Raw genomic sequence first — 7,941 nt, 5'->3', positions numbered from 1 at the left:
AACCCTCCACTTCTCATAGCCATTTAGAAATAGATGCTGCGGATTTTGAGGAGTAAAACTCAGAAACAGAAACCTCTGAATCAAGTAAAACCTACCTTCTAGCACGAGATAGGGAGAGGAGGGTCATATGACCTCCTCAAAGGTATGGGGAAGCTGATATGACAACTTTTGCTCTTTTTGTTGTTGAAACATAAATTGAGGTGGAGCCTAGGACTTTTAGAGAGGCCATGGATAGTAAAGAGGTTGAAAAATGGAATCTTGCAATGCAAGAAGAAATGAAGTCTCTAAACAAGAATGAGACATGGGTGATGGTACCTAGACCGGAAAAACAAAAACTCATAGGATCCAAGTGGATCTTTAAAAGGAAAGAGGGAATCCCTGGAGTTGAACCACCTAGGTATAAAGTTAGGTTAGTGGCTAAGGGATGTACACAAAGGGAAGGGGTAGACTATAATGAAATTTTTTCCCCTGTTGTGAGGCATAGTTCAATTAGAATTCTATTATCTTTTGTTACTATACATGACTTGCATTTGGAACAACTTGATGTTAAAATTGCTTTCTTGCATGGTACTTTAGAAGAAACAGTTTATATGCAACCTCCCAAGGGTTTTGATACAGAAATGAATAAAAATCATGTATGTTTATTTAAGAAATTTTGGATTGAAACAATCACCTAGACAATGGTATAAATGATTTGATTCTTACATAATTCAAATTTATGTAGAAGCAATTATGATGTCTGTGTTTATTTTAAATCATGTGATAAATTTCATATATATTTGCTATTATATGTTGATGACATGTTGGTTGCTTGTGGAGACATGGATATGTTACATCAAGTTAAGTGCATGCTTAAATCTGAATTTGAAATGAAAGACGTAGGACCTGTTAAAAGAATACTTGGTATGGAAATAATTAGAGAAAGGAATAAAAAGCTTCTCTACTTGTCTCAAAAGTCTTATATTTCAAAGGTATTAAAAAGATTTGGAATGAGTCATGTTAAATCTACTTCTATTCCTGTTGCACAGCATGTTAAATTGTCTAAAAAACAGTGTCCTGAAACTGAAAATGAGTCATTGTTTACGAATAGATACCTTATGCTAGTATGGTTGGTAGTGTAATGCATGCTATGGTATGTTCTAGACCTGATCTATCTTATGTTGTAAGTCAAGTGAGTAGATTTATGAGCAAACCTTGAAAACCACATTGGCATGCTTTGAAACAAAATTTTCAATACTTGTCTGGAATAAAACAGGAAAGATTAATATTTGGAAAAAGGGATATGTATTGTGAAATAGGGTTAAAAGGATATCTAGATTCTGACTATGCTAAAAATCTAGATACCAGGAAGTCTTTGTCTGGTATGGTCTTTTCTTTTTTAGGTAGTGGTATTAGTTGGAAATCTCATATGCAGTCAGTGGTAGCCTTGTCTACCACAGAGGCTGAATATATTGCCATGACTGCAACCTTTAAGAAGGCTATATGGATAAAAGGACTATACCTAGAGTTAGGAATGTATAGTGGAAACATTGCAATTTATTGTGACAATCAAAGGACTATTCATTTGGCAAGGAATCATGTTTATCATGATAGGTCCAAACATATAGATGTTAGGCTACATTTTGTGAGAGATATTATTTCTAGTGGAGAAATAGAAGTAAGGAAAATTTCAACGGAGGATAATCTTTTGGATATGATGACTAAAGCGGTACCTAAATCTAAGTTTGAACATTGTTCGAACCTGGTTAACCTTGGTAGTTTCCAGTATTTTTTTTGCAGGAACCGCCATAGGAGATGCTCAAGAGGTGTAGGGATCACAAGCTTGCCAAGGTGGAGAATTGTTGGAGTGTCAAGGCTTGAAAGAATCCTAGCCGTCCATCTGATTAAAAGATTTTGTAGCTGCTGTTTTTTTTTTCTTCATTTTTATTATAAGGGGGTATTGATGTAATTTGTCATCTTGTTAACTATAAAATAAAAATTAAAACACAGCAGGGGCTAGGAGGGCACTTTCAGCTTTTCTATTTTGGCAGATTGAGAAAGGGTTTTCTTGGTAGCTTCAAAATGTGTGTAGCACAGCCGAGTCTTCTTCCTGCAAAACGACAAGTATTCTTCACCCAAGCAAGGAGACGCTTTCTTTTTCACAGCCGCGAGAGACCTGCAACTCGTGAAAACTATCAACAGCCGAGAAGGACTTTCAGCCGCAGTGCACGAGAAGGAGACGGCTAGAGGAGGTGGTTCGGCGTTGGGGCCTTTAGCCTCCTGCGGTGGTTCACGCAAGGGTAAGTGAAGGTAATGCACAGATTTATTTCTTGGGAGGTTTTCCTGTTGGAAAATCAGGGAGAACAATAGGAAGAAAAATACAGTTATTCGCATATGTGAAGAGGGGCTTTCTTGGGTTGTTCTTGGGTTGATTTCCAGAGAAGATTGGTAAGCCAAGAAAGGGTAAATCTGTGTATGTATATTTATTTCCACCGATTTAATATAGTGTCTCTGGAGGTGAGTTTTTTTTTGTGTGGATGTAGGCCAATTTCTGGGCCGAACCACGTAAATGTGTTCTTGTGATTGTGTGATTGGCATGTTTATATTTTGCTAGATTTATTGAGGCTTTGCTGAATATTGGATTGGTGAACATATATATTTCTTGATCAGGCTTAGCACACACAAACACATCAAAATAAAAAGGTTTAAGTTTAGGTGTGATTGTGGTTGATTCTTGGACAAAATCAGATTGTTATTGTGGTTTGTTTGGAATTAATTAAAATCTGAAAATAGAATTAGCAATCAGCGTAATACACACAACAATACCCAACTCACCACCCTTTTGGGATAACACTGGAATCCACATTTGGTATCACAGTCAAGTTACATAGACTTAACCGTTATTTTTGTAAAAGATCATAATGACACACATCACTGTAACCCTATTCGGCGAGGGACACTTGTCCACTAGGCCACAAATTTTTGCGGTGTAAATTACACCTATTGGAAATGAAGGATGAGTATATATGTTTTAAATGTTGATTGGAAAGTGTGGAGAATAGTTTCTAATAGAAACCATGTTCCTATGATAGTAGGTGATAAAGTAAATGTACCTAAGACTGAAGATGACTATACTAATGATGATTGGAAATCTATTCAAATAAATGCTACTGCAATAAACCTTCTATGTTGTGCATTAGACGTTAATGAGTTTAATAGGGTAATTTCTTGTAAAATTGTGAAAGAGATATAGAAACAATTAGAAGCAACATATGAAGGCACAAAGGAAGTAAAAGATAGTAGGATATATATGCTTACTAGTGAATATGAGTCATTTAAAGTGATTTCTGATAAGTCTTTTCAATCCATCTACACTAGATTCACTCACATCATGAATTCATTAAATACTCTTGGTAAATCTTACTCTACTTATAAGTTTATCAGGAAAATCCTTAGCGTACTATCGCCAGTTTAGGAAGCTAAAGCTACTGCTATAGCCGAAGGAAGGAATTTGAATGAGATGTCAGTTGATGGACTAATTGGTTCACTCATCACGTATGAGCTAGTAATAAATGAGAGGGAAAATGAGTAGAATAAAGCAAAGAGAGTTACAGCTTCTAAGGCATCATCTAGTAGCTCTAGTGAAGGAAGTGACTTAAAATTCGAAGATGACATGGCATTGCTAACAAAGAAGTTCGAAAAGTTCCTAATTAAGAATAAGAAGTTCAAGAAAAAATTATAGAACTCGAAATTAGAAAAAGCGAGCCTAGCAAGAGGAAATAGAAGGAAGATCCACTAACTTGCTACAATTATAGAGAGGTTGGAGACATCAAGCTTGAATGTCCTAAACTATTGAAAGCCTCCAAGAAAAAGACGAAGACTCTAAAAGTCGGTTGGGACACGCATAGTACAAGCAGTTCAGACACTAAGTTCAGTTATGATCTGGTAGCCAATTTGTGTCTAATGGCACATGATGACCTTGAGGTACAATCATCTTTCTCAGCATCTTCTTATTATTTTAGTGATTCTGAAAACAAAAATAGCATGCTTTCTTATAATGAATTGCAAAAAAAATATTTGTACACACTTAAAATTCTTGAGAAGAAAACTAAGAAAATCTCTTATATGAAATGTAAAGTAAAAGATCTCTCAAAGCTTATTGAAAAACAGGATGAGTCTCATGCATATGTGATAAAAAAAAAGGATTTAGAAATTAAGTAATTGGAAAGAAATTTGAAAGATAATTCTAAAATTATTCTTAAATTCACAGAGGGCCAGAGTAACTTTGAAAAACTTCTTGGGGAACATAAAAAATTCCCTAGATAAAGAAGGAATTGGTTTTAATGGGAAAGAAAATTTGAAACAAAAATATATTTACATGGGTTACTTTGTAAGAGAATCAAAAACTTATATTTCATAAAAAAAAAACTCTTATAAATATACTACATGCTTTAAATGTAAAAGGATGGGTCATATATAATTTGATTGTCCTTTTAAGAACAAAGATGTTAAAATGAAAAAGGTATGTAGAGTTAAAGGAGATTCAAGCACTAACTCTCATGGACCTAAGAAAAAATGGGTACCAAAAATAGTTACTTAAATGTCTATTGCAGGTATGCTTGAGATCATCGTCCACAAAAGATAGATGGTATATGGACAGTGGATGTTCACATCATATAAATGGGCATAGAGCAAAATTTGCATCCATCACACCAAATGACAGAGGATTTGTCACCTTTAAGGACAATGCAAAAGGGAAGATCATAGGAGTAGGTAAAGTTGGTAACGATCCATCACTCACTATAGATGATGTTTTACTATTTGAGGGTTTAAAACATAACTTATTAAGTATAAGTCAACTACATGATAATGGTTATAATGTATCTTTTGAACGTGACAAGTGCATTGTTGAATATAGATTTGATAAGAAAATTCTATTTACTGTTGAGCGTAATGAAAATGTATATACCACCAGCTTTGATAACTTAACTTCTTAACGTGTGACATGTTTCTCTACTATGAATGAGATTAGTTGGATTTGGCACAAGAGGCTAGGACATGCAAACATGAACTTAATATCTAAACTATTTAAGGGCGACTTAGTTAAGGTATTGTCTAAGACAAAATTCATGAAAGATAAAATATGTGATGCATGTCAATTAGGAAAACTGGCAAGATCTAGTTTTAAGAAGAAGAAAGTAATCTCTACTACAAGGCTACTTCAAATGCTACACTTAGATTTATTTGGTCCAACCCCAATTCAAAGTTTAGGAGGAGAATCATACGCATTTGTTATCATTGATGATTAATCTAGATTTACGTGGGTACTATTTTTAGGTCACAAAAATGAAGCGTGTGAACAATTTATTAAACCGTGCAAGAAAATTCAAAATGAAAAAGGATACACTATCACTAAAATCCGAAGTGATAGGGGTAGAGAATTTAAAAATCAAGGTATGGAAGAATACTGTGATTCATTAGGAATATTTTATAACTTTTCAACTCCTAGAACACAACAACAGAATGTTGTAGTTGAAAGAAAGAATAGGTCTATACAAGAAATGGCTAGAACTATGCTGAGGTAGTAAACATCACCTGTTATGTTCTAAATAGAGTCCTGAATAGACCATCTCAAAATAAGACTCCATATGAATGAGGGAATGGTCATAGACCAAAAATTTCATATTTCCATGTTTTTTGTTGCAAATGCTTTGTACTTATTAGAGACAATGAAAATTTTGGAAAGCTTGATGTGACATCTAATGAAGGTATTTTTCTAGGATATGCCTTGGATAGTAAAGCTTATAGGGTATATAATAAACGAACACTAGCCATTGTCGAATCCATTCATGTAGTATTCGATGAGTTCAATCCATTTGTTCAAAAGATTGATGAGGATGAAATTGAGATTAATAAGGAATTTTAAAAATTATCTATTGAAGATAATACAGATAAGAGAAATGAAGTTAAGGAAACATCTTATAAAGATAATCAAGTATAAAAAGAGGTTAATGAAATATTTGGAGACTGGTAGTACATTAAGAATTATCCTATATATCAAATTATAGGAGAACCATAACGTGGAGTAACTACCCAATCCTCACTTAGAAATATGAATAGTCATTTTGCTTTCTTATCACAAGAAGAACCTAAGAATGTAAGTGAAGCAATTGAGGATAAATCATGGGTAATATCTAAGCAAGAAGAATTAAACTAGTTCAAGAGAAATAAAGTCTGGACATTAGTTCCTAGACTTGAGGATAAGAGAGTTATTGGAAAAAAATGGACATATAAGAACAAGAAAGATGAACATGGAATAGTTGTTCGAAATAAGGCAAGACTAGTAACCCAAGGATATAACCAGGATGAAGGAATAGTTTTTTACAAAACCTTAGCACTTGTAGCTAGAATGAAAGCCATTTGAATGTTGTTAGCTTATGCTGCTTTTAAAGATTTCAAATTGTATCAAATGGATGTCAAAAGCGCATTTTTAAAGGCCTACAAAAGTGAAGAACTATATGTAGAACAATCCCCAAGTTTTGAAAACAATAAGCATCCAAATCACGTTTATAGACTAACTAAAGCCTTCTATGGTTTAAAGCAAGCTGTTAGAGCTTGGTATAAAAGGTTAAGTGCTTTTCTACTGGAAAATGGACTTACTAGAGGAAACATTGACATGACACTCTACATAAAAGCTAGAAATGAAAATTTGCTCCTACTACAAATATACATAGATGATATCATATTTGGCACAACAAATGAAGAGTTGTGCAATGAGTTTGCAAGGTATATGCAATACGAGTTTGATATGAGCATGATGGGAGAACTTAACTTCTTCCTAGGACTTTAGATCAAACAAGCAAAACATGGAATCTTTATAAATCAATTGAAGTATATTATAGACTTGCTCAAAAGGTTTAATATGGAAGTTGGAAATATTTTAGGGACATCTATGAGCTATTCTTTAAAATTAGACAAATTCGAACACAGTATACTAGTAGATGTTAAGCTCTATCATGGGATGATTGGCAGCTTACTATATCTGATAGCTAGAAGGCTTGACATAATGTTTAGCATATGTTTATGCGCAAGATTTTAGGAAACACCTAAAGAGTCCCATTTATTAGCTGTAAAAAGAATACTTAGATACCTAATTGGAACTACTGAACTTGGATTATGGTCTCCTAAATATACTTCTTTTGAGATTATTAGCTTTACGGATGCTAATTTGCCAATAATAAAGTGGATAGAAAAAGTACGAGTAGTACATGTCACTTCTTAGGACATTCTTTAGTATCATGGCTTTCAAAGAAGCAAAATTCAGTTGCTCTTTTCATAGCCAAGGCATAATATTTAGCGGTTGGAAGTTGTTAAGCTCAAATGCTTTCCATGAAACAACAACTTATGGGTTTTTGATTACACTACGACACAATTCCTATGCGACAATACACGTGCAATAAACATCTCAAAGAATCCTATATTGCATTCATGAACTAAACATATAGAAACTAGACATCATTTTCTTTGTGACCATGTGCAAAAAGGAGATGTGACACTTGAGTTTGTATGCACAGATGAACAATGAGTAGACATGTTCATGAAACCACTTCGAGAGGATAGATTTATCCAAATTAGACGTGAATTAAGTCTGATGCATAGTTGAAAATTTGCCTAGAGTTACATTAGAGTACATAATAAAGGGGGAGTAATATAAATTAAAATTAACATTTGGATAAGATTTTCAAATTTTGTAATTTTTTTTTATTTTTACATTTGGTATTAAACTTAAAGATTGGTTATTGCATGTCAGATTTTTTATATGGATACATGACAAATATTGATGCTCCCATAAACATTTGGATTTTAATGGACTTTAATGAATAAGAACTTCTGGACTTTAATGGGCTGATTTGCTTATCCATGACTATGCAAATTGAAATACTGTGTATGTTCACATTAAAA

Source organism: Malania oleifera, chromosome 6 (assembly GCF_029873635.1).
Source record: "Malania oleifera isolate guangnan ecotype guangnan chromosome 6, ASM2987363v1, whole genome shotgun sequence".
Taxonomy (NCBI): Eukaryota; Viridiplantae; Streptophyta; class Magnoliopsida; order Santalales; family Ximeniaceae; genus Malania; species Malania oleifera.
This window is presented reverse-complemented; position numbering follows the sequence as displayed.